We start from the raw sequence: 27,343 nt of genomic DNA on the forward strand, positions 1-27,343 counted from the left end.
CTCTGAACACACAATACATCGAACTTTGAAGCAGATGGGCTACAGCAGCAGAAGACCACATCGGGTAACCAAGTGTACCTAATCAAATGACTGGTGAGTGTATAATGCACAGGTTCTTGACCAGAGGTATCCATACCTATGTGTAAATATTGGGGGTATGGAACCTTTATATCATTTTTAAAAATCAGAACTTGTTTCTTTGTACTAGTAAACCTGAAATCAAACAGGAAATATCAACTTGATGTGTTAAATGATGTGCGAGTAACATCGTCAGTAATTGTATCTGATTGATTTTGCAATATTAGCGCAAAAATCTTACTAGCTGTAGCTAGCTTGTGTCTTTGTGATTTGCCATAAAATATGACAACATTCCTTAACCACTTGCCTACCAGGCACTTATACCTCCTTCTTTACCAGGCCAATTTTCAGCTTTCAGCGCTGCCGCAATTTGATTGACAATTGCGCGGTCATGCAACATTGTACCCATATGAAATTTTGATCATTTTTTTCTCACAAATAGAGCTTTCTTTTGGTGGTATTTAATTGCCACTGGGCGCTTTACTTTTTGCGCTATAAATAAAAATTGCAAAAAATTTGAAAAAAAAAAAAAGTTTCTTTGTTTCTATTATAAAATTTTTCAAACAGGTAATTTTTCTCCTTCACTGATGTGCGTTGATGAGGCAGCACTGATGGGCACTGATAGGCGGCACTGATGGGCACTGATAGGCAGCACTAAAGGGCACTGATAGGCAGTACTAATGAGGTGGCACGGATAGGCGGCACTGATAGAGAGCACTAATGAGGTGTCACGGATAGGCGGCACTGATAGAGAGCACTAATGAGGTGTCACGGATAGGCGGCACTAATATGCAGCACTGATAGGCGGCACTGATAGGTGACACTGATGATGGGTACTGATAGACGGCACTGACTGGCATCACTGCTGGGCACTGACTGGCGGCACTGACTGGCACAACCGCTGGACACTGACTGGTGGCACTGACTGGCAGCACTGCTGGGCTGCACTGGTGGGTGGCACTGGTGGGCAGCACTGGTGGGTTGGCACAGGTGGGTGGCACTGGTGGGCACAGGTGGGTGGCACTGGTGGGCACGGGTGGGTGGGCACAGGTGGGTGGCACTTCTGGGCACAGGTAGGTGGCACTTCTGGGCACAGGTGGGTGACACTGCAGAGTGGCACAGGTGGGTGCACTGCTGGGCACAGGTGGGTGATCTGCTGGGCACAGGTGGGCGGAGCTAGTGGGCGCACTGCTGGGCACAGGTGGGCGGAACTTGCGGGTGGTACTGCTGGGCACCGATCATCAGGGCACTGATCATCAGTGCTCTGATGATCGGTGCCGATCCTCGCTCTCACAACTGCCGGTTCTCGGCAGTACTTTCCTCACGATCTGACAGTGTGAGGAAAGTACAGCCGAGAACCGGCACTTGCATTTCCCTCTGATCAGCGTGTCATTGGACACCGCTGATCACGTGGTAAAATGCCGCTGTGATTGGCCTTTTACCACATCACGTGATCAGCTGTGTCTGTAGGACACAGCGATCACGGAGATCGCCGGGTGCGCGCCCAGGAGAGCGCGTTCTGGGAGGACATCATATGACGTCCACTCAGAACTGGCCGGCCGCAGTGCAGCCGTCATTCGGCTACTAGTTAAAGTGCATGTAAAGTCAAAAATATATTCTTTTAGTTTTAAATAGTATAGGCAAGGGTTAAGGACCCTGTCAGATTATATTTTTCAGTCTGTACCACACTGGGCAGATTTCCCCCTATCTCCTATCCTGGAAACGTGAAATTCTCTCTAAATTTCATCTCCTTAGAAAGCTGTCATCAGAACAGATGTTCACATTGAAATATTTACCCTAATCCTTTCCAGTGACAGAAAACTGCGCATCACTTTTCATCCTCTTGATAACAGACACCAGGACAAATAGAAAAGTTGAATTGCCCCAGTGGTGAGGCAGCAATAAAAACTTGACATGGGTTCTAATCCTTCCCTACTCTACCCAATTTCAAAAGAAAATGTTTTGCCTATAAATACACTTTAAGCACTTCAATACTGGGCACTTTTACCCCCTTCCTGCCCAGGCCAATTTTCAGCTTTCAGCGCTCTTACACTTTGAATAACAATTGCGTGGGAAACACTGTACCCAAACTAAATTTTTATCATTTCGTTCACACTAGAGCTTTCTTTTGGTGGTATTTAATCACCAGTGGGGTTTTTTTGTTTTGTTTTGCTAAATAAATGAAAAAAGGCAGAAAATTCTGAAAAAAAAAATTATTTTCCTAGTTTCTGTTATAACATTTTGCAAATAAATAATTGTTCTTTATAAATTTAGGCCAAAATGTATTCTGCTACACTTCTGCGGTGAAAATAACCCAAATCAGTGCATATTATTTGGTCTGTAGAAAAGTTATAGAATCCACAAACTATGGCATATATCTGAAAATTGATCAATCCTGATGTACTGACGGCCTATCTCATTTCTTGAGGCCAAAAATGTCAGGATAGCACAAATATACCCCAATTGAACCCTTTTTGGAAAGTGAAGACACTTTTTTTTACATATTGTCAGCAGTGCAGTACAGCGTCATCATATAACTGACTGGTGATAAATGTTTACTATGCTACTATAAATGTTACTATATTTTTTTCCTTTCTTTTAAAGATTATAAAAAAATCTTTAAAAAACAGAAAAAATAGTGCAACATACTACTCTGGGGAAGTGATCGGGATGGTACAGACAGGTACATGGTACAGAGAGGCTGTGATTGGCCCTGTCTGTACCATGTGATCACTGTGACCAATCACAGAGATCAACACAATAGTACACAATGTCTGGCATGAATGAATGCCATCCATTGTGTACAATTGTCATGTAATCTGCTATGATTGGTCACATTGGTCATATGTTACCAGCAGTATGTGACAGATCAAGCTGTAGCGCAGCCTGGGGGACGCTAGCGAGGCATGTTTCAGGAAGGATGTCAGATGATGTCCACTCGCAACAATTTGTGTCCCACCTGGCCATCATTTGACAATAGACTGGGCAGGAACTGTTAAAGCCCAACTCTGAAGGAAAAGAGAAGAGGAGATCGAAAAACATTATTTAAAGCAGAACTTTAATAAAAAAGAGAAGTTCCACTTTATCTCCACCCCCCCCCCTTACTTTTTTTTTTCAGGCGTGGGTACCTAGTATTGACAGGTACCTGCTCCCACTTCTGCTGGAATTTCCTAAACAATCATCACTAGCAACCTCCAGGGCATGTCAAGGATCCAAGAGGGCTGTAGGTCCATTCAAAGAGCGCATAGTGCGAAGCCGGCTATGTATGAAGCTGAAGGGAGCCACAGTAAACATTGCAGCACCCAGGACCCAAAGACCAGCAAAGAACTGGCCTGGGTCAGGATAGTGCTGGATCTTTTTATTAAAAGTCAGCAGCTACAGTATTTGTAGCTGCTGACTTTTATTATTTTAAAAGAGAATGAAGAACCTCTTTAATTACCTCTGTATTACAATGCGTACTTACCATAACTCCCCACTAGAGCAAGTTTCAGTGCTCCCACCTAAGCTTTGGTCTGTGGTTGGTCTCTTGGCATCATCATGTACAAGGCAGGGTTACTAACCCTGCATTGTACATAGAGAAGGCAGAAGAGACCCTGCTGGAGCAAGAGGTAATGCAAATATTACATCTTATTTATGTTACCCTAAACTTACATTAACAAGCATTTAACCTTTGCAGTGGGGCCCCACTGTAGGGGAATTATTTTTATATGTTTCCCTGGAGTTGACGGAGTTAAGATTTTTTTCTAGTCGTTCTGTCACTAGACATCTATATATTTGAAGTAATGCTGGTACACAATAAGACTGGTTATGATGATTTCAACAGTTTAGAGAAGGGATATACAGGGTATTCCACTGGGGGACTATACTCACAAAAAAGGTCAAACCCCTGATAACAGGCATTGGAATACAGCTTGGAATTTTGCATATAAGTGTTCATGTACAATGCAGCTGCTAAACTGCCGTTCAAGAGCTGTTCACCATTGTTTTCAGCAGCCCTGAACTCTCCCTAATGTTCTCCTATGTGTCCATGTACACATAGTCATTTACAGTCATTTACAAGCAGTTGAGTTTACAGTTGTTTTTTTGAACGCAACAAACTTGCATTCAGGAGATTTTACGAGCGTTTCAAATGCCAAATCCTTGTAAAAGCGGTTGATCGCGTTTATAAGTGTTTGCGTTTAGAAGCGTGTTTTAACTGTTCAATGTCCGGATGCTGTCCAGAGCCTTTTTTCATCATCAGAAATGCATGCAAAGCATTTTCCATGTATTCAAATGGACCTAGTACACCAGTGCAGTCAGTTCCAGGTTTCGCGTGAAGGAATAAATGGTAGAACTTGCTGCATTATGCTCATGATGGGATCCATAGTGAATACAACCAGAAACGACAGGTAATCTCAACACATACTGCTCTCTCTGCTTCTGCTCTCTCTATTTCTCTCAAAATGTCTGAAATAGTTAATTATTTACTATTTTTCAGTGCATTCTGGGCATTTGAGAAGGTCTCCTGAGGTTATCTTTTAAAAACGCTTCTAAATGCAAACACTTCTAAACAAGCATAAACATGGTATGCAAACGCGGCTATACTGAGGTTTTTTAACCTACGTTTTCCAGCAGTCAGTTTTCATCGTTCAGAAGAGTTTTCCAAACGCCCCGCGTACATGAGCCCTAAAACATATATGGGCAGCTTTGTCATATCTTTCTATCTGAATCAAGGCTGAGCTCTTATTAATGCACTGCAAATATAATTACTTCATACAGGTAAAACCAGTGTACCCCCCCCCCCCCCAGAAAATCAGTGGCTGGCCACAGGCCTAGGGATTCTATGGAGAAAACATCTTTGATTGTACAACTGTATTATTTCGATTCTCCAGGGATCTCTAGCCTAATGTTAGTCAAGATAGGAATTACTTGATAACAGGTAATTATAAACCATGTTTACTAAGAACTCCTAGTCAGGGAGAGGCACAGAGTCTTCTAACATTGTGTAGTTCATTGCTGTAATCAGGCTTAAGCCATCTGTGGCCCGCCATATCTTGTGGTGCTAAATGTAGCAGCATAAACTTTACCTGAGAAGGTAACCTACTGTATGTCTTCAGGCTGAATGAGGTAGCTATCCCTCGCAGTGTGTTTTCATTATAGGTATAGAGAAGATTCGGTGAAGACAGCCAGACACTTCTGTATGCCTAAGGGCTCTTTCACTCTTTTTACGCTTAAATAGCAGCTTGCGTATTTTTGATGCACACGACTGCATATATTTATGTACATTTGTGTGTATGTTTAAATGCACATTTGTCTGTTTCATTTTTGTCCACGGATTATGAGGGAGAAAAACAGTTAGATTTTCCAATGTGCAAATGCATTAAAGATTCACTAAAATGCTGCACAAAGGGTTTTGGCGCATTTACCAATGGCATCCTTTTTAATGAACCTGCTGACCGCATGCAAATACACAAAATTGCTATTTGTTCAATTTTTATTTATATCTATATATTAACCAGGCTGCAATGCTGAGATGGGATTAAGTTGAATAAAATGCTTTTTTCAGCTGCAAATACACTCGGCGGCCACTTTATTAGGTACACCTGTTCAATTGCTTGGTAGCACAAATTGCTAATCAGCTAATCACATGATAGCAATTCAATGCATTTAGGCATTTAGTGACTATGAACGTGGCATGGTTGTTGGTGCCAGAAGGGCTGGTCTGAGTGTTAAAAAAACTGCTTATCTGCTGGGATTTTCACACACAACCATCTCTAGGGTTTGCAGAGAACGGTCCGAAAAAGAGAAAATATCCAGTGAGCGGAAGTTGTGTGGATGAAAATGCCTTATTGATGTCAGAGGTCAGAGGAGAATGAGCAGACTGGTTTGAGATGATAGAAAGGCAACAGTAACTCATGTCAATTTGGACCAAAATCTCTGAGGAATGTTTCCAACACCTTGTTGAATCTATGACAAGAAGAATTAAGGCAGTTCTGAAGGCAAAAGGGGGTCCAACCCGGTACTAGCAAGGTGCACCTATGAGCATTGCAGAGCAAAATAGCAATAGCACTGCAAATAAGGTGAGGGAGCAAAACATGGCTCGCCTACTGCCTCCTAAGCAAACTGGCTTCTGACACCCAGCTCCTTACTCAATGGATGTTAGTATCGCAAGATCAGCTGTCATAGTCACGAAAGACACACCCCGACTAGGGGGCAGAGAGAAATACATTTAAAAGCAGGGTACCCACAAGAATTTGTCCCACAATTTGTATGATGGTATATTTGAAGCAAATCTGAATTTCAGTACTGTTTATGGCAGTATAGAATTTCCAAAAGGCTTAAAACATCATTAAACCCACATCATAAAAAACTATCAATAAATTCTGCAGTACATGCTGTTCATATTCACTCATTCACTATAGGATTTGCTTTCTGTATAGTTGAGAAACTATTGTGTGGTTGGAGTGGCTGGAGTAACTGTGAAAAGTTTGGACTGGGCAGAGTAACTTTATGGAGTGGGCAGAGTAACTGTGTGGAGTGTTTGGAGTGAGTAAAGATAGTAAACATTACACTAACCAATTGATTGATCAAATTTAAAAAGTGCACATGGCAAGCTTGATAGAGTGAGAAATGCATTTCAACTTTTAATTATTTATATAGCACATTTAATTGCAATGTTGTTACCCAAAGTGCTTCACAGTTACATTAAAACATACATTTATAAAAACATTAGCAGCATTATCACCTCAAATACTCTCTACTGTAGAAAACTTATTTCCAAACCTTTAACCAGAAGCCGGCCAAACTGTCACGAATTCAAAATTAGATTTCAAATAGGTCAGAAAAGAGCGGTTAAAAACAAACTGCTCCAAATTGCTCACTTCACTGGCATCTTCAAATGGTCGTAGTTTTAAAAACTATAAATCCTACAGCGAAGAGCTTTATATTGTGAGAATCACAAGACCCATACCTACATTTTGATGCATAGTATGTCTCTGAAATATTAAAAATTAAGGCACAGTCGCAGTTTAGAAATTGCCCTTCAAATTTGAGGTGGCTAGTGTAGGGTTTCAATGAATATCAATGGGCAGCGTGAGTTGCAAACAAATGGTCATATAATGAAAAATATCAGGACTATGGCTTAGCCGTGGACATTTTTAGTGGCAGCAGGTATGGTTGAACATTTTGATATAAGATTTGTGTAGGTGGGCTTGAAAATGAGGGAGTGATGGCAGTTTAGATATCATGTCCTGATTTTTCAACTCACACTCTAGCTTTTGTCAGCTCCCACTCTAATTTTGAACATTCCGGCATTCATTCCTATGGGACCAATTTCACCACAAAAACGCCGATATTTCGTGAACCGTTCGGCGAAATGTTCCACAAAGTAATAGCACACCAATCGGGAACAATCCACACGTTTCGGTATATTACTGTCTCTGTAGTGTAAAAACTGTGGGAGGAGTAAGGGGGGTAAATTTGGCTATAATAATAAGAATATATATGTGAGATAACAGTAAGTGGTCTTGCCATGCAAGAACACTTAACTAGAGTGGGAGCTGACAAAAGCTAGAGTGTGAGCTGAAAAATCAGGACATGATTTCTAAACTGCCACTACTCCCTCATTTTCAACAGTGTGTGTTCAGTGTCACTGTAGGTGTCAAAAGGACCAAAGACTTCTCCAAAGGTTATTTCTGTCCTATATCTGCTTCTGCTGTACCCTAACCTTGACTGCCAGTGCCACCAGGTCACATCCATTTATCACAGTATCCCTGGTAAAATGTTTAACCTCCCTAGCGGTATTCCCGAGTGTAGCTCGGGGTAAAATGTCAGTGTCAAAAGCGGTAACCCCGAGCTACACTCAGGCTTACCATGCGGCGCTGCATAGGGAGTCCCTGCAGCACTTACCTTGTCCTTCGCTCCCGCGATGTGTCCCCTGCAGCGTCCCCGGCCATCCGGCTTCTGTGTTCTGGTCCCTGTGACGTTGGGACGTACGGGCGCTGCCGGCGGCAGGAAATTTGAAAATTTTAAAAAATTTTATTTTTTTCAAAACAAATTTTTCATAGTAAAACATTGCTGTTTCAACCCATTTCACATACATATTGTCCCTAGTGCTTTGTCCTGTGCCCTGCCTGCATTTGGTCTGTTCTTTCTGCCTGGAAACTGATAAATGTCCATGGCGTCCAAAAAGTGTCCCTTTAGGTCAAAAGTGGTTTTAGACCAGCTAGAGAACAGTGATAGTAAATCAGAACCACTTGCAGAATTGAGTGATAATGATTTGTGGGGAAATTCGTCATCAGACACTGAAAACGATTTTGCGACTTTGCTCAGTGATGTGCGAACTTGGCACATCAAATTTCAGTGTTTTTGGTTTGATTATATTATTGAATTAAATGTATTATTATTATATTATTATTTTTTATGATTCTTTATTAAATTATAATTTATGATTTCGTGTTTTAAATTTTATCCTACCCGGGATGTTTAATAGACTCTTGTTCGGACAGATTTCAGTGAGTTATTCCTAAAAACTACATATTTCCATGCAAAATAATGGTATCGCTTTCAGCACCAAAAATCTGAAATAATCATACCGCTAGGGAGGTTAAAGTAAGAAGCATAGGCCAGCCATAGACAGAGTGATTTTCTTTCCTGCAACCATAAGATGGGAGGCGGGGAAGCCGTCCCTGCTGGGAGAACACAATGATTATTACTAGCGGCTATAACAGCCAATAGCAATAATCGCATGGAAAGTCCGCCAGGATGGTTGTATGTGTTTGTGTATGAAATGCTGTGGGCTTCTGACTTGCCTACAAAAAATGGTTTGCATAGCAATCCTATTTAGTTTATCAGTTCTTTAAAGGGACTCTGTAGACTGTAAAAAAATACCCTGCAAAAGACTGGTTATGACTACCTGCAGGGGCCAACATATGGAGCCCCAGCACTTGGTGGGAGAAACATGTATCCAACACACAATGGAAGTGTGCATGTGAAGAATCTGCTAGCAGTTTTGTTACTAAGAGAGTGAAGATTCCAGGCATGGGTGAGGGGACAGCCAAGTATATAGTTTTCTTTTGTAGGATTTTGCTTTTAAAGGTGACCAAATCCCTTTAAAGAAACTGTAGGCATGCTTTCAATTATAGAATAGGACTAGGTTGGGTAATTATCTACCATATTTCTCTCAATCACAGAAGCAGAATCAAGCTCCCCTTTCTATGTTAACTGGCATTATAGCTGCCACAGTTGTTTTCCAAGTGAACAGCTTGTTGAGTTCAAATGTGTGCTCCCAAAGGCCATTCTTGACATGGGTGACTGCACCCCATCTATACAAGCTGTTCCAGAGGTGGACAGATAGGACTGCCCCTGCAAATTCTAATATGAACTGTCTACAATAGAAGCCAAATTAATGTCTGTAGGCCATCCATCCGTATGCACATAGGTTCAAAACATTTATTATACACTATTTAGTTTCAACAATAACTTATTATATTATTACATTACGTATTATTATACACATACTGGGTATATTTCACTTCATTTTACATAACTGTCATGATTGTACATAATAACTAGGATTGATTTTCTGCATTGACAGCATGGTCCATAGCTTCGGCAACAGGGCTGTTAGGGCCAGCACATAGAGATGTCTACACATACTTCTGGTTGAAACATTCTCTTGAGTGATAAATTTGCCAGATTGCCACCCAGCCTGCCATTGTCATTCAGCTGGGCCCTCATTGTAGCTTTTCCTGCATGGTTTGTGCATCTACTATATGTTGTTACTGTGTTACTACACTTTATTTTTATTTATTTATTTCAGATACTTCTATAGCGCCATCAATTTACACAGCGCTTTACATATATATTGTACATTCACATCAGTCCCTAACCTTCAAGGGGCATACAATCTAAGGTCCCTAACTCACATTCATACATACACATACTAGGGACAATTTAAACAGGATCCAATTCACCTACCAGCATGTCTTTGGAGTGTGGTAGGAAACTGGAGTACCCAGAGGAAACCCACGCAGGCACTGGGAGAACATGCAAACTTCAGGCTGGTGGTGCCATGGTTGGGATTTGAACCAATGACCCTAGTACTGCCAGGTGGAAGTGCTAACCATTTAGCCACTGTGCTGCCCATACACACACTTCATGCAGTCCAGCTCTGTACAGTACAAAAACATTTTACTGGAGTAATGCTGAGCACATACCAGCCAAATATCTGCTAAAATCAGCCAGTACCGTAAAAATCGGCTGACTTTTGGCCCATGCATACAGCTCCCTGTCTGACAGAAGGCGGTCTCACAACTGGCTTCTGTCGAACAGGCATGCTGGAAAACCAGCATCCAATCAGCGCTCTCACAAAATAGCTGTGAGCGCTAAGCAGTGTGTTCTGGTGGGGGTCTCAACACAATAGCACAGCAGGAGAGATCGCTGTGCTAATATCACTTGTTTTGGTCCAGTGATCTGTAAATTTTAGTATAATTCTATAGCTAACCAGTCAACATGGGTAGGAAGTCCAGCAGGATACATTTGGCCTAGAGATGCAGAAAGTATAAGTCCAGCCCTGTAAATTGATTAGGCCTTGTGATGACAGCTCTTAAAGCAAAGAGAAACTAAAGGCAGAGGTAAAAGGTTTTATTAGTAAAATTGTTCTTTATGTGGCAGTAAATACTAGTGGGAACAGGTTATGCTTATGGTGATTGTAACTCTCTGTAAAGATAAATCACGACTTTGAATAGACCTTCTCTGTTGACAAAAGAGAGTCCGCAATCTGTAGCTGACCTTAAAATTACCGCAGAATAGACTGCTATACAACCACTTTCTATCTTGAAGTACTATAATGGTCCTGGGCTCACAGATGAACAAAGTTAGCCACAAGATCGTGAAGGCATTGCTGAACCAGCTGAATTTTGATATATGACCAGTTTGAGTAAGAATCAATGGAAGCAGAAGCTTGTTTGCCATCTATATACGTTGTATTTACTTTGTGGCTAGATGCCTGTATATGCTTTATGTTTCACTTTGCTGGAATAAACAGCCTGTTTTGTTTAAGGACCGGAGGTTTGTTGAGTCTAATCCCCACAGAACACTATTGATTTTTGTACCAATTGGAGTTTCCTTGATTTCCTTCACAGAAAAAAAGCCTGTTTCCTGTATTGTATTGCTTCTTAATAAGGGGAAGAATCTGCCATAAAGTAGAGTTATTTTTAGTATCAAAAATGGAATAAACCATTGTATTGTGTTAGCTATTCATAGCAACAAGAAAGCAGATATATAGGTATCATTTTTATTGGCTAACTGAACATTTTAGTGCAAGCTTTCAAGAATATTAACTCATGACACCATGCCTGAGAAAGACCGCAGAGTGTTCTTGAAAGCTTGCGCTATAATATAAAAGCCAGTTCATTGGATAACCTGTATATTTACTGATATTTAGAAAGTAATATACAAGAGTTAGGGCATTACAAATTGTCTTAGTGGCCCACTTTCATAGTGAGATAAATTTATATATAAATATATATATACAGTGGGGATCGAAAGTTTGGGCACCCCAGCTAAAAGTTTGTATTAATGTGCATAAAGAAGCAAAGGAAAGATGGAAAAATCTCCAAAAGGCATCAAATTACAGATTAGACATTCTTATAATATGTCAACAAAAGTTAGATTGTATTTCCATCATTTACACTTTCAAAATAACAGAAAACAAAAAAATGGCGTCTGCAAAAGTTTGGGCACCCTGCAGAATTTATAGCATGCACTGCCCCCTTTGCAAAGCTGAGACCTGCCAGTGTCATGGATTGTTCTCAATCATCGTCTGGGAAGACCAGGTGATGTCAATCTCAAAGGTTTTAAATGCCCAGACTCATCTGACCTTGCCCCAACAATCAGCACCATGGGTTCTTCTAAGTAGTTGTCTAGAAAACTGAAACTGAAAATAGTTGACGCTCACAAAGCTGGAGAAGGCTATAAGAAGATAGCAAAGCGTTTTCAGATGTCAATATCCTCTGTTCGGAGTGTAATTAAGAAATGGCAGTCATCAGGAACAGTGGAAGTTAAAGCAAGATCTGGAAGACCAAGAAAAATATCAGACAGAACAGCTCGCAGGATTGTGAGAAAAACAATTCAAAACCCATGTTTGACTGCACGATCCCTCCAGAAAGATCTGGCAGACACTGGAGTTGTGGTACACTATTCCACTATAAAGAGATACTTGTACAAATATGGTCTTCATGGAAGAGTCATCAGAAGAAAACCTCTTCTACGTCCTCACCACAAAAATCATTGTTTGAACTTTGCAAATGAACATATAGACAAGCCTGATGCATGTTGGAAACAAGTTCTGTGGACCCATGAGGTTAAAATTGAACTTTTTGGCCGGAATGAGCAAAGGTACGTTTGGAGAAGAAGGGGCACAGAATTTAATGAAAAGAACCTCTGTCCAACTGTTAAGCATGGGGTTGGATCAATCATGCTTTGGGGTTGTGTTGCAGCCAGTGGCACAGGGAAAATCTCACGAATAGAAGGAAAAATGGATTCAATAAAATTTCAGCAAATTTTGGATGGTAACTTGATGCCATCTGTGAAAAAGCTGAAGTTAAAGAGAGGATGGCTTCTACAAATGGATAATGATCCTAAACACACCTCGAAATCCATGGGGGATTACATCAAGAGGCGTAAACTGAAGGTTTTGCCATGGCCTTAACATAATTGAAAATCTATGGATAGACCTTAAAAGAGCAGTGCGTGACAGACAGCCCAGAAATCTCAAAGAACTGGAAGACTTTTGTAAGGAAGAATGGGCAAAGATACCTCAAACAAGAATTGAAAGACTCTTGGCTGACTACAAAAAGCGTTTACAAGCTGTGATACTTGCCAAAGGGGGCAGTACAAGATATTAACTCTGCAGGGTGCCCAAACTTTTGCAGACGCCATTTTTTTGTTTTCTGTTATTTTGAAAGTGTAAATGATGGAAATAAAATCTAACTTTTGTTGACATATTATAAGAATGTCTAATCTGTAATTTGATGCCTTTTGGAGATTTTTCCATCTTTCCTTGGCTTCTTTATGCACATTAATACAAATTTTTAGCTAGGGTGCCCAAACTTTCGATCCCCACTGTATATATATATATATATATATACACTTACCGGCCTCTTTATTAGTAACACCTGTTCAAATGATTAGTAACACAAATTGCTAATCAGCCAATTGCATGGCAGCAACTCAACGCATTTAGGCATCTAGACATGGTGAAGACAACTTGCTGAAGTTAAAACTACGACATTCGGATGGTAGCATCAGAATTTTGTGTAAACAACATGAAAGCATGGATCTATCCTGCCTTGTATCAACAGTTCAGGCTGGTAGTGGTGGTGTAATGGTGTGGGGGATATTTTCCTGGCACACTTTGGGCCCCTTAGTACCAATTGAGCATCCTTTAAATGCCACAGCCTTTTACTGTTACTGACCATGTCCATCCCTTTATGACTACAGTGTACCCATCTTTTGATGGCTACTTCCAGTAGGACAATGCACCATGTCACAAAGCTCTAATCATCTCAAACTGGTTTCTTGAACAAAACAATGAGTTCACTGTACTCCAATGGCCTCCACAGTCACCAGATCTCAATCAATTAGAGAACATTTGGAATGTGGAGGAATGGGAGATTCAGCAACTGCGGGATGCTATCATGTCAATATGGACCAAAATCTCTGAGGAAAGTTTCCAATCTTTTGTTGAATCTACGCCACAAAGAATTAAGGCAGTTCTGAAGGCAAAAGAGGGTCCAACCTGGTACTAGCAAGGTGTAACTAATAAAGTGGCCAGTGAGTGTATATATATATAATAAAGTTTAGGGCTATGGCTACAGTGATAGTGCTTCGGGGTCACATGCAAATCCGTTTCTCATAAACCTAAAAAGTCTTTATTTTCTTTAACCTCCCTGGCGGTCTGATTATGTCATTATTTTTGAATGTCAAAGCGGTACATCATTTTGCATGGAAATGTCAGTGTCTGATGATGAATTTCCCCATGAATCACTATCACTCAATTCTGCAAGTGATTCTAATTCACTATCGCTGTTTTCTAGCTGGTCTGAAACCTCTTTTGACCTAAAGGAACGTTTTTTGTATGCCATGGATGTTCTCACGTTTCCAGGCAGAAAGAACGGTAAAAGTGCAGGCAGGGCAAAGCACTAGGGACAAAACTGAGGTGAAATGGTTTGATACAGTAATGTAATACTAACTGAGTACAATGTATGGTGTGTATGTCATGTTTTTACTTTTTTTAATCTTTTTTGATCGCGGCGCTCGCAGGGAAGGGAACCCGGAAGATGGATGCCAGCATCAGTCGGAGGATACAGTGGGAGGACATCGGGGGATTGCAGGGACAAAGTAAATTACACTACACACACACACACACACACACACACACACACACACTACAGTGTAATCCCAAGTGTGGCTCAGGGTTACCGCTTTTGGTACTGAAAATTAACCTCGAGCCACAATCAGGATTACCGCCAGGAAGGTTAAAGTGATACTAAACCCAGGACCCTGCGTCCACTCTATCTGGTCTCCCACAGAACACAGAGCATGGAAATGCAATTAATTTAGTAAATATAAACTGCTAAATACCTTTTCTCATCAGCAGTTAGAGCAGTCTTGTGACTTCAGCAGAGCACTGGAAAAAGCTTATAGGAGGAGTTTTATTTCTGCTCTAAGAGGATGTGAAACCTCTCACCCTCTGTCTGGATTGTGCTGATTGGCCCTGTGCTGATCACATGCACCCTCCCAAGAAAAAAAAAAACCTCTCTAGCAATGCACACCAAACTGAGCATGTGCAAGTGACCACAGATTCAGTTTGTATCAGGTGGTCATTTCAACAAGAGGATGAGCAGAGAAGGAATGATCAAACAGGCTTTTTACACAATGCAGAGGATTAACCCCTTAGGTTCCACAGTGAGTATAACAAGCATGCTTTACTGCATATACGGACTGATTTTACTGTTATAGGTTTAGTAACATCTTAAGGCAAACATGAACAGAGCTTCCATCAGCAAACGCAAATAGCTTAACTTAAGCAACATGACCACAAAAGTCACCTTATCTTTAGTACAGTGAAATATAATATGGTATCTGTCATATATGGGAGTTATCCACGGTTAGGAAAGTCCAGACTAAATCAGTTTATCAGCTTCCAGCAGACAAGCAACACTCAACCAGGTGTCTCCTCTCCAAGCTCCTACAACTCCATTCCTGCACTAGGAGCTTCCTGTGTTTTAAGTGCTGCTTCCTGGAGGTAAGCGTATCCCTTTCTGGACCAGAGTTGCCATAACCAGGCAGGAGGTTCTTTCCCACCTGAATATTTCTCTGAAACTTCAAAATTGAGGGTCCCAAATAGGAAATTATTAGTGCAGAGAGGACCGTAAGTAAATTTGGAAACCAAGGACCCAGAGTATGGAGGAAGAATGGAGAGGCACACACTGCAAGATGCTTGAAGTCCAGTGTGAAGTTTCCACAGTCTGTGTTGATTTGGGGAGCCATGTCATCTGCTGGTGTTGGTCCACTGTGCTTCATTAAGTCCAGGGCCAATGCAGTCGTCTACCAGGAGACTTTGGAGCACTTCATGCTTCCTTCCACAGGCGAGCTTTATTTGGATGCTGACTTCATTTTCCAGCAGGACTTGGCACCTGCCCACACTGCCAAAAGCTCCAAAACCTGGTTCAATGACCGTGGGATTACTGTGCTTGATTGGCCAGCAAACTCGCCTGACCTGAACCCCATAGAGAATCTATGGGACATTGCCAAGAGAAAGATGAAAGACATGAGACCGAACAATGCAGAAGAGCTGAAGGCCGCTATTGAAGCATCCTGGTTTTCCAAAACACCTCAGCAGTGCCACAGGCTGAAAGCTTCCATGCCACGCCGCATTGAGGCAGTAATTGCTGCAAAAGGGGCCCAAACCAAGTACTGAGTACATATGCATGCTTATACTTTTCAGAGGTCCGTTATTGTTCTATGTACAATCCTTGTTTTATTGATTGCATGTAATATTCTAATTTTCTGACATTGTGGATTTGGGGTTTTCATGATCTGTAAGCCATAATCATCACAATTATGACAAATCACAGCTTGAACTATCTTGCTTTGCATGTAATGAGTCTATCTCGTATATTAGTTTCCCCTTTTAAGTTGCATTACTGAAATAAATGAACTTTTGTACGATATTCTAATTTTTTGAGTTTCCACTGTATATATATTTGTACAGGGTGAGAAGGACCCTGTGAAGGGAGAAGCCGGCCAAGGTGACTTAGGGTGGGGTGCCAGGTATACCTAAGAAAACTGATCAGTTGCATTCCAGCCCTGTCAGAGACAAGAAGTTATTTTTTGTGACACCCTGTTCAAGTGCCTCAAATTAAGAAAAATGGACAGAGTTTGAAATAGCAGTACATGAAAAACATTTGTGTGAAATTGGGTAAGAGGTGCATCAGAAACTTTGAAAATGGTGAGGAAAGCTTATGAAGAAGCTGCGCTATCATCTGCACAAGTGTATCAATTGCACAAGGCCCTCAAGGAGGAACGAGAAGGTGTTGAAGACGAACTATGATCAGGAGACCCCTCTTTGTCAAAAATAGAACAGAATGTGGATTCAGTCACCTGATCAGAAGGAACACCAATTCGTTTGCCAAGACCTGTAGGCCTCCTAGGAAAGAGAGCCTGATTTTTTGAGTCAAGTGATCATTGGAGATGAATCCTTGGTGTTTGAGATCCTGAGATGAAGAAACTAGGTTCAGAATAGCACACACCCACTTCACCTCACAGCAAGAAAGCTTGCATGAGCAAATCAAAAGTTTTTGATTCACATAGAATTGTTCATAAGGAATTTGTACCTACCAGTCAAACTGTGAATCAAAGATTTTACCTGGTAGTTCTTTGCTTAGGACAAAGAGTTTTTTGCATGTGTATTGAGAGCGTTTCCCCATCCTCCCTTCAGCCCCGACTTGGCTCTTTGCGACTTTTTCATATTCCCAAAAAAGAAAGAACACCATTTTGGTAGTGTGGATAATATCCAAAGAGCCCATATGCAGGCTATGAACGCCATCCCACTTGAAGACTTCCAGGGATGCTATGAAGAATGGAAAAATTGCTGGGAGTGTTGAGTACACTCACAAGGTACATACTTTGAAGGCAGGGCTTGACAAATTTGCTTTGAATATAGGAGCCAGCTAAAAAAAGTTAGGAGCCAGTTTTTCTGTAACATGGGTTGTCAGCGTACAGAACTTCATGCAATGCAATTTACCACGCAACAATCATGGCAAAACTGCACAACGTTTTAGGCAATTTTGCTGCGATCCCAAAACTCCCAGGTGTGAATGGAGCTGCCCTGGTTCACACATGCAATTCTGGATTTGTTTTGAATAGATTCGCATGGCAGGATGGATATTTTGTGTTCCTATTGAGGTGATTCACACAGATGCAGTCCACATGCATTGAATTTTGAGATCCATTATGAATAGGGTCCTGTGCCAGTTTGAAGTGGTGCATTCCAAACTCATAGGTGCGAGAATGGCATGCAGAGATACAGTTGCAAGAAAAAGAATGTGAACCCCTTGGGATTACGTGGAGTTTTGCATGAATTGGGCATAAAATGTGCTCTGAATGTCATCTATGTCACAACAATAGAAGAACACAGTCTGCTGAACATAATACTACACCATCATTAGATGTTGCCATGGTTTAATTGCACATAACATGTAAACATTCACAGTGCAGGGAGGAAAAAGTATGTGAGGCCCTAGCTTAATGACTTCTCCCAGAGCTAATTGGAGCCAGGAGTGAGCCAACCTTGACTCCAATCAGTGTGATGATATTGCATGTGTTGCTGACAGCTGTCCTGCCCTTAAAAACACACACCTGTTTTGGGTTTACTGGTTTCAAGAAGCACTGTCTGATGTGAATCATGCCTCGCAGAAAAGAGCTCTCAGAAGACCTACGATCAAGAATTGTTGACTTGCATGAAGCTGGAAGGGTTACAAAAGTATCTTCAAAAGCCTTGAGGTTCATGTGTCCACGGTAAGACAGACTGTCTACAAATGGAGAAAGTTTAGCACTGTTGCTACTCTCCCTAGGCGTGGTCATCCTGTAAAAATGACTGCAAGAGCACAGCGCAGAATGCTGCATGAGGTAAAGAAGAATCCCAGAGTGTCAGCTAAAGACCTACAGAAATCTCTGGCACATGCTAACATTTTTGTTGACACATCTACAATAAGGAAAACATTAAACAAGAATGGAGTACATGTGAGGACACCACGGAGGAAGCCATTGCTGTCCAAAAAGAATATTGCAGCACGTTTGAAGTTTGCAAAAGAGCACCTAGATGTTCCACAGCACTACTGGCAAAATATACTGTGGACAGATGAAACCAAGATTGAGTTGTTTGGGAAGAACACACAACACTATGTGTGGAGAAAAAAAGGCACAGCACACCAACATCAAAACCTCATCCCCACTGCAAAACATGGCGGAGGGAGCATCATGGTTTGGGGCTGCTTTGCTGCCTCAGGGCCTGGACGGATTGTTGTCATTGATGGGAAAATGAATTCCAGAGTTTATCAAGACATTTTGCAGGAAACGTACGACCATCTGTCCGCCAACTGAAGCTCCGCAGAGGATAGATGATGCAACAGGACAATGACCCAAAGCATACAAGTAATTCAACAAAACAATGGCTGCAACAGCACAGAATACACCTTCTGGAGTGGCCCAGTCAGAGTCCTGACCTCAACCCGATTGAAATGCTGTGGCATGACCTTAAGAGAGAGATTCACACCAGACATCCCAAGAATATTGCTACACTGAAACAGTTTTGTGAAGAGGAGTGGTCCAAAATTACTCCAGATCATTGTGCAGGTCTGATCTGCAACTACAGGAAACATTTTGGTTGAGGTTGTTGCTGCCAAAGGAGGGTCAACCAGTTATTAAGTCCAAAGGTTCACATACTTTTTCCTCCCTGCACTGTGAATGTTTACATGTTATGTGCAATTAAACCATGGCAACATCTAATATTTGTGTAGTATTATGTTCAGCAGACTGTGTTCTTCTATTGTTGTGACTTAGATGACGTTCAGAGCACATTTTATGCCCAATTCATGCAAAACTCCACGTAATCCCAAGGGGTTCACATACTTTTTCTTGCAACTGTGTTTTTCTATTGACATAAAGGCCTGTGGTACTTTCACATTTTTGGGGAGCCCACAAATCTGATATGATCAGTATGCAAAAACTGACCTCCAGTTCCAAAGATTGGAACACTGTCATTTTTCCTGCAATGGTAAAGAATATCTAATGGTTAGAGAGGCATAGCTCACTGCATTTAAGGGTGTACTCTACATTCAGTTCTGTATGCAGTGGGTTCCTACAGCAATCTATCTATCCATTCAGTCGTATCCGACCCTTGGCGATTGCATGGACTGTCACTCGTAAGCGACTTTTTCCATGAATTGTCTTAGCATATATTTTACAGGGTAGGTTGCCAGGTCTTTCCCCAACCCCTACCTTGCAGGAGATCCTGCATGGCCAGGGATGAAACTAGGACAATTTAGACAGGAGCCACTAACCTACCAGCATGTGTTTGGAGTGTGGGAGAAAACTGGAGTACCCAGAGGAAACCCATGCGAACACAGGGAGAACATGCAAACTCCATGCAGGAGGTGCCATGGTTGGGAACTGAACCCATGACCCAATTACTGCAAGGCAGAAGTGCTAACCCCTAAGCCACTCTGCCGCCCACAGCACTCTATAGGCAGCTACATTACAAATGCAAAATGCACTGTGCATCTATGTTAATTAGCCTTAAAGTTTAAGTAAATATTTCTTGTTTATTTTTTCCTCACACGTGCGTCACCTGCCCTTGTATATGTGTGTTTTTCACTTGGATTCTAAGGTCTACCCTGAAGTCTAGAAGGAGGATGTGTGGCCTTAGATTCCATCCACCCCTGTCTTGGGGGTCTCTTTTCAGTACAGACCCCTATCTAGTACTCATGGATCAGCTTTAGTCGATCATGAGGAACGAGGTCCACCAGGCCTTTTGAGAAGGGTCCTTCCTCTTCAAGAGGGGACCATTTGACACACCCTAAATGCACTTTTTTCTGTGTGTTATTCATTTGGTGTCATGTTTTTGTGCACTGCACCACAGACTCGGAAAAAAAGATATGTAGATGTTAAACAGGCAGCTCAGTTGCTAATTGCTTTGCACTTCCACCTGGCAACACTAGGGTAATCGGTTTGAATCCCAGCCACAACACCACCTGCCTGGAGTTTGCAAGTTCTCTCTGTGCCTGTGTGGGTTTTCTCCAGGTACTTGCTTCAAGGTTAACTGGCTCCTATCTATATTGGTCCTAGTATTTGTATGTTTGAATGTGAATTAGGGACCTTAGATTGTAAGCTCCTTAAAGGTTAGAGACTGATGAAAGTATAATATATATGTAAAGTACTGCATAAAAATTGATGGTGCTAAATTAGTACCTTTAATAATAAATACAAAATGTTAAAAAGAAGCACTACATGTCACTACACATTTTGCTTGCATTATACATAGAATTGTCTGTTTACTAAAGTGTCCCAAAAGAGATTATGTCATAAAGACCAAGCAAACAAATTCCAAATGTATACCAATAATTTGCAGGAATCTACAGTATAGGTGTCTTGACACACTGTACTTGCAAGGTCTCCAGTTATGGCCAAATGCCAAGCTGCTCTGGCCTGCAATGCTTTGACACTTCTGGGTGGTGTCAGAGCCCAGCTCTAAGCCCCACCCCAGCCATAATCTACTTGGCCTACCACTATGAAAGGCTACCACAATAGCCAATAGGAACCTGCAGGAGGAAGAAATGGGCACAATAAAGACATGCTGAAGCTTTCCTTGTCACAATGGGTTTGGGGGGCTTCTGTGGGTATGATGAGGCATTTCTAGATGCTTTTACTTTACACACGAAGAAGTTTCTTTTTGGTCTTGGTGATGAGTTTCTTTAAGAAACAGGATATAATAAAAATCATAATAATCTGCTGTACTTTGATTTACCATTACATGGCTGACTGAATGAAGATCACTTATGATTTTGTTCTTCAAGCCAGCAATCATCATCTGAACATTTCCTATTAGTGGGGTGATATTGTGCTTAACTGCTTGTTCAGTGGGAAAGTTCATAGCAGGTACCGACACCACCATCACTCTTGTTCACAATTCCATCTCCTCTAAAAGCAGCTCTGCTCTGTATTATTTATGGAGTGCAGGTAGCGAGCGCAGCCTCCATTAAGGCATAAATGTTTAACTTTGTTCATTACTGCAAGCCATCAACACTCCATCAAAGTGTACAGTACACAACTGACAATAAACTAGTAAAGCCAAGCTGTGAAGTATAACACCTTGTTACTGATGTCACTGTCATACCAATGATTCATGAAAACAAGTGCAAAGGACATCAAAAACACGGAAACCATTTAAAATGTGTTTTAAAGGGAATGCGCATCTCTTTCATTTTTACATTTTATTTTACCTAAACATAGAAGTGATCTGTATATCTGCCTAATGTAAACAATATTATTAATTATATTGAAAAGCGCTGAGCAAACTGTTGGCACAATATAAATCCTGTATAATAATTAATATGTTATTTTTTAAAATTTGTTTTATAATTTGTAATTATTAATGTATATATTGAAGACATATTTGTTCATTGCATATACAGACTTTTTTCTGCTTTGCACTGCAATGCAATGGTTGTGTCTTACTGTATTTATCTTACAATGCAGGTCCTAGAACAAGGGTGATCAACCCTTGGCCCTCTTTTGTGGCCCACCACCTCGAACCAGGGAAGTGCATGCTCATGCCCTGGGATGGCAGCTCGGCAAGCCTAGATCATGATCAACAGGTTGCTGACCAACTATTCCAGAGCATCAAAGTGCAAGGAGCTGGTGCTGGCAGCGGCTGAAGCAGGCAGCTGTGGAGGGAGCAGGAGTTGTATAAGCCGATGCTTCCTCTGTAGTGCTGGCTCCTGTCCCAGGCAGAGTGACACCAAGTGCACTTCACCTGGGACCTTTCTAGTAGTCTGGAGAGACATGCCAGCAGAAGCAGGAAGAGGAAAAAGTCAGTGTATTAAACATCCCATAAACTGCACCTTTGCAATGAGCTGCAGATGCAGTGCAACTGCGACTTTCCTGCAGTTTGGCTGCACTAAGCCATAGACTTCTATTTTATCCTGTGGGTTTGGTTCACCTTTTGAACGCGCACCCAACTCCAGAATGCTAGCGTATTGGTGCGCTTTTAGAAAGTACACCACACCCGCAAGATGTAATAGAAGTCTATGGCTCAGTGCGGGTAAACCCACAGCGCATAGGGGTGAAAGCAGCCTTACCGGGGCTCAGAACAGTAAGGGCTTGTTTACATTTGTGGTTTGGGGGGTGGTAAAATGCCATAGTTCATTGTGGCCCATGATTGGCTACCAAATCACTTAAGTGGCTTTCACTCTTCAAAAGGTTGAGCACCCCTGTCCTAAAGTGAGTTGACTGGTTCAGATAGAGAGAGAAGCAGAAGTTATGAAACTTTCTTTGCTTCTACAGGAGGTCAACTGAAGATTAATGGAAGATTAGATACAACATTGCTCCTTTTAATGCCCTGTCACACCAATGCGCTTTTGTTGCACTTTTGTGCAGCCTAAGGGCCCTTTCACATTGATGCACTTTTGATGTGTTCTCATTGACTTACAATGGCATGGCCCTTTTTGGTGCATTTTTAAAAAACTGTATAAAAGATGCAGCATGCAGGACTTTTCAAAGCGCAGTGCACTGGCAGTATTATCAGTTACATAGGATTTAATGGGGAATAGTGTTCATATGCTTTTGTGGCCCTAGAAAAGCACAGCAAAAGCTCACCAGTATGAAAGTGACCTTAAGGTAATTTCCAAACCACCTTTTGACTGGCTTGACCAGTGTTGGAAGCTGGCATCTTCTGGCTCCCAATGCCATTTCTAGTTCAAGGGTATGCAAACCACTTTGAACGAGGTTCCAAAGGTTAGCATTACTAAAAGTATAGAAAGGTCCCAAAAGTATAAAAAGGTCCTGTGATTCAGATCATGGCAGCCTTCATCGCTGGATAGAAGCCTTCATTGAGACATATAAGGTGTGATATTACAGCTTCCCTTTAAGAACTAGTAAACTCACAAAAAAGGTACTTAACTTAAACCATCATCCACAAATGTGAACTCAGTGGTTCTCATATCTACAAGAAAATGGGAAAACTGAAATTTTTTCATATCTTTCATGAGCAGCTCATTGTTATATTTCAGCTATTTTAGGCTATGGCAAGTTTAGAAGTTCAGTTAGAACTATTCTATGTGACTGCAGGACAGGAGTTCAGCTGAAATATACACTGTGCCTTGAACATGTTTTAAACATACTTAGCTCTGATGATCTTCTAAAACTTCAACCAATACTTGGATGCCATTAAAACTCTTTTTCATAAGGCAGTTTTTAAAGTGGTTCTAAAGGCACAAGGTTTTTTGTACCTTAACCAATTCTGGACCACCTGCCTACTGCGGACGGCTCGTGCAGGCACAGCGACGTACAGGTACATCGCCGCCTACTTCCGGGTTTAGGGCACACGCATGCGCCCCCCACACCCATTGTGACTGTACACAGCGGGAGTCTATCAGCAAGGCCTGGTCAATAATTCATGGCTGAGACCTGCCGATTAGCTGTGTCCAATCACAGTCCAGAACACTGTGTTGACAATCACAGAATCACTGTACAGAGGGAACAATCTTTCTGTTTCTCATCTTTGCAAAAGTTTCCCCAGCGTAAGTTAGTGTCAGATTGCCCACTGCAATGCCATTATAAGTCGCTGATCACTATGATTAGTAGTATATATATAAAAAAAAAAATACAATTTCCTAATTTATAGTTTGTAGATGCTATAACTTTCACGCAAACCAATATATATACACTTATTGGTATATTTTTTTTTACCAAAGACATGTAACAGAATACATTTTGGCCAACATTTTTGAAGAAATTTAATTTTTAAAACAATATTATTGGATATGTTTTCTAGCAGAAAGTAAAAAAATATAGTTTTTTTTCCCCAAAATGTATGGCCTTTATTCGTTTTTATATCACAAAAAAAAATAAAAAAAAACCCAGTGGAAATCAAATACCATCACAAGAAAGCTCTATTTGTGTAAAAAAATATATATATATATATAATTTCGCTTGGGTACAATGTTGCATGACAGTGCAATTAGCAGTTAATATAGGACAGTGCTAAATAGGAAAAATGGCCTGGTCATGAAGGAGGTAAAACCTTTCAGAGCTCAAGTGCTTAAAGTGGTTCTAAAGGCTGAAAGTTTTTCACCTGAATGCATTCTATGTCAGATGCCAGCGTTCTGATCACCCCATATGTCATACCAGCGTCCTGATCACTGCCATACATCATAACAGCGCCCTGATCACCGCCATACTCCATACCAGTGTCGTCATCACCAACATACCAACATCTTGATCACCGCCATACCCCATGCCAGTGTCCTCATCACTGACACACCAACATCCTGATCACCGCCATACCCCATGCCAGCACCCTCATCACCAACATACCGCATAGCAGCATCAAGATCATCACAATATCAGCGTCCTGATCACCTCCATACCCCATGCCAGCGTCCTGATAACCAACACAGCCCAGTCCAGCATCCTGATCATTGCCATACCAGTGTCCTGATCACCAACATATCCCATACCAACACCCTGATCATCACCATACCAGTGTCCTGATCACAGCCATACCTCATACCAACATCCTGATCACTGCCATACCCCATACCAGCGTCCGACATTTTAGGTTTCAACTTATCAAATTTCAGATATATATTCCATAGTTTGTAGACTCTATAACTTTCACACTTGTTTAGGCTATTTTGACACAAAAAATGTAGCAGGATACAATTTGGCCTAAATTTCTAAAGAATATTATTTATTTACAAAATTTTATAACAAAAACTAAGCAAAATTTTTTTTTTTATATTTTCGTTTATATAAAAAAAAAAAAAAAACCCAGTGGAGATCAAATTCCACCAAAAGAAAGCTCAATTTGTGTAAAAAGAGTATATAAATTTTGTTTGGCTACAGCGTTGCATGACAGTGCAATTACCAGTCAAAGTAGCGCAGTGCTAAATAGGAAAAATGGCCTGGTCATGAGGGGGGTAAAACCTTTCCCGAGCTGAAGTGGTTAGAATGGTTCTATGTCAGATGCTGAAGATTCTTCATCTGTTGCAGCTCCACATAAGGGCAAAAATCATTGTCACTGCACATTAAGTTGGAGTTGTTGCAGAACCAGTTATTTTATTAATTAGTGTAAATTATCAAGCCCTATGTATACCACTAATAAGTACATGAATGACACTAGAGTTAGGGATTATGGAGTGAGGGGACTGTATATTTGATGTCCATGGGACAGCTGGAAATATAGCTCTTCTGGATACCACAATATAGAAGGATTAGTAGAAAAGGAATAATGTACAACTTACAAAATTTTTGGCAGGATCAGACAATTATTGAACAGATATAGCAAATTGCTTTAAATGGTATATTTAGCAGACCAAAAGGGAGAAAATAGGGGAAGTCCACTGCTTGGGTTTACATACACATTACCACTTTGTACCCACTTTCAAAATGACCACGCGTGAACAGCTATACAGTTACTAGCATAAAATATATAAACAGAAAAGTAAAGGGTCATTTCCTTTTATTACCTGTTCAAGCTAGAATATCAAATCAGTCAGTAATCAACAACGTTCTTTTTTCTTTCACATTCACCTATATTTAGAACAAACATTTTAATAAAAATGTTACAGAAAGGTCATTTTAGAAATAGATTCTTGTTATGCTGATTATTTCTAATGTATCTGATTTTTGCAATGCTCTATGTAAGGCTAGGTTGTAATTAAAGCAGAGTTCTGGTTGTTTCTTTTTTAAAGCACCCCTGTGATTGTGGCAGCTTATGCCATGAAATTTGGCATAAACTGTACCTGTAATTATTTGTGTTCCTATTTAAAAAAAAAAAAGTTACTTACTGAATCCTCTGATTCTGCAAGGTTCCATCTTCAGTGTAGGCATCTAAAGCCCACTCAGACATTCTTCTTCAAAATGGTGCTGCTGGCTACCAAGCATGCATCTCCCAATCTCACGCCTGCGCAGTGTGAAGAAGGTGCGGCGCTTTCCTTGTATTGCAGGTTGCCATAGCAATAGTGGAAGTTCCCACCCCATTGCTATGACAACCATTAATCAATGCAGCAACCCGGAACGGAAGAAAGCCAGAATTCCACACTGCCCATTGATTCCTGGGATTTATGACACATATGTCCCAGGAACCAACAGGCGGGCGGATATGATGTACCTTGCTGCAGCGAGGTACATAGGAAGTTTATAAAGCGCATCAGCCCAAATAAAGGTTTGAAACGTTAAAGAAAAAAAAAAAGGTGCCAAGCATTGATGGGTCAGCAGGAAGAAAGAGATAGGGACAAACTTTAAAAAAAATCAGGTGGAACTCTGCTTTAAGTCTGCTGAATAATTAATAGAAACATGATAAGAGAAACAGTCACAATACATCTGTTAAATAATATATGGTATAATATAAATCCACTATTTGGATAAAAACATTCAACTTTTAAGTCAGTTACTAAATGAAGGGCAGAATAAAAAGAATAAAACAGTAAATGTAGTTTTCACAAAATGGCTCAGTCTGTAGCTCCTTCAACAACTTTCCCAGTATAAGGACAGAATCCAGATGCAGAGTCTCCATGCCCGGGGTTAATGCAGTGTTTACAACACCTAAACACCTCTCAACACCTTCTAAAATATGGCGGGTTTTGTTCATTTACTTGCAGAAACTTCATTTTAGTAGAACCTGTTTACCCTTTCTGCTGTTTTACTACCATCTTCTGGAAAATCTGCATTTTGCATGCCCTGGATGGCAAGAAATAAGTGTGTCCTTTCCACCTGCTATTTAACCTCTTTTCACATACGTTTTAAAATCAGCATTTTTTTTATAGAAAAGTACTTAGAACCCCTAAACATTATATATTTATTAAAAGTAGAGGCGCTGAGAATAAAATGGTTGGTGTAGCCATTTTTTTGTCACACAATATTTGTGCAGCCAAATTTATTGCAATTTATGCAAATTTTCAGGAAAAGAAACACCTAAATGCATTTTAGTGCACACAAA

General features: G+C 40.9%; 1 protein-coding gene across 1 annotated transcript in view; it reads right to left on the bottom strand.

Annotated features, from left to right (window-relative positions):
• NWD2 (NACHT and WD repeat domain containing 2) overlaps positions 1-27,343 on the bottom strand; it is a 368,048-nt gene that overhangs the window by 293,924 nt on the left and 46,781 nt on the right. The gene's annotated exons all lie outside the window — the stretch shown is intronic.

This window comes from Staurois parvus, unplaced genomic scaffold (assembly GCF_062004578.1).
Source record: "Staurois parvus isolate SC_StPar_1 unplaced genomic scaffold, SC_StPar_1.0 ptg000204l, whole genome shotgun sequence".
Taxonomy (NCBI): domain Eukaryota; kingdom Metazoa; phylum Chordata; class Amphibia; order Anura; family Ranidae; genus Staurois; species Staurois parvus.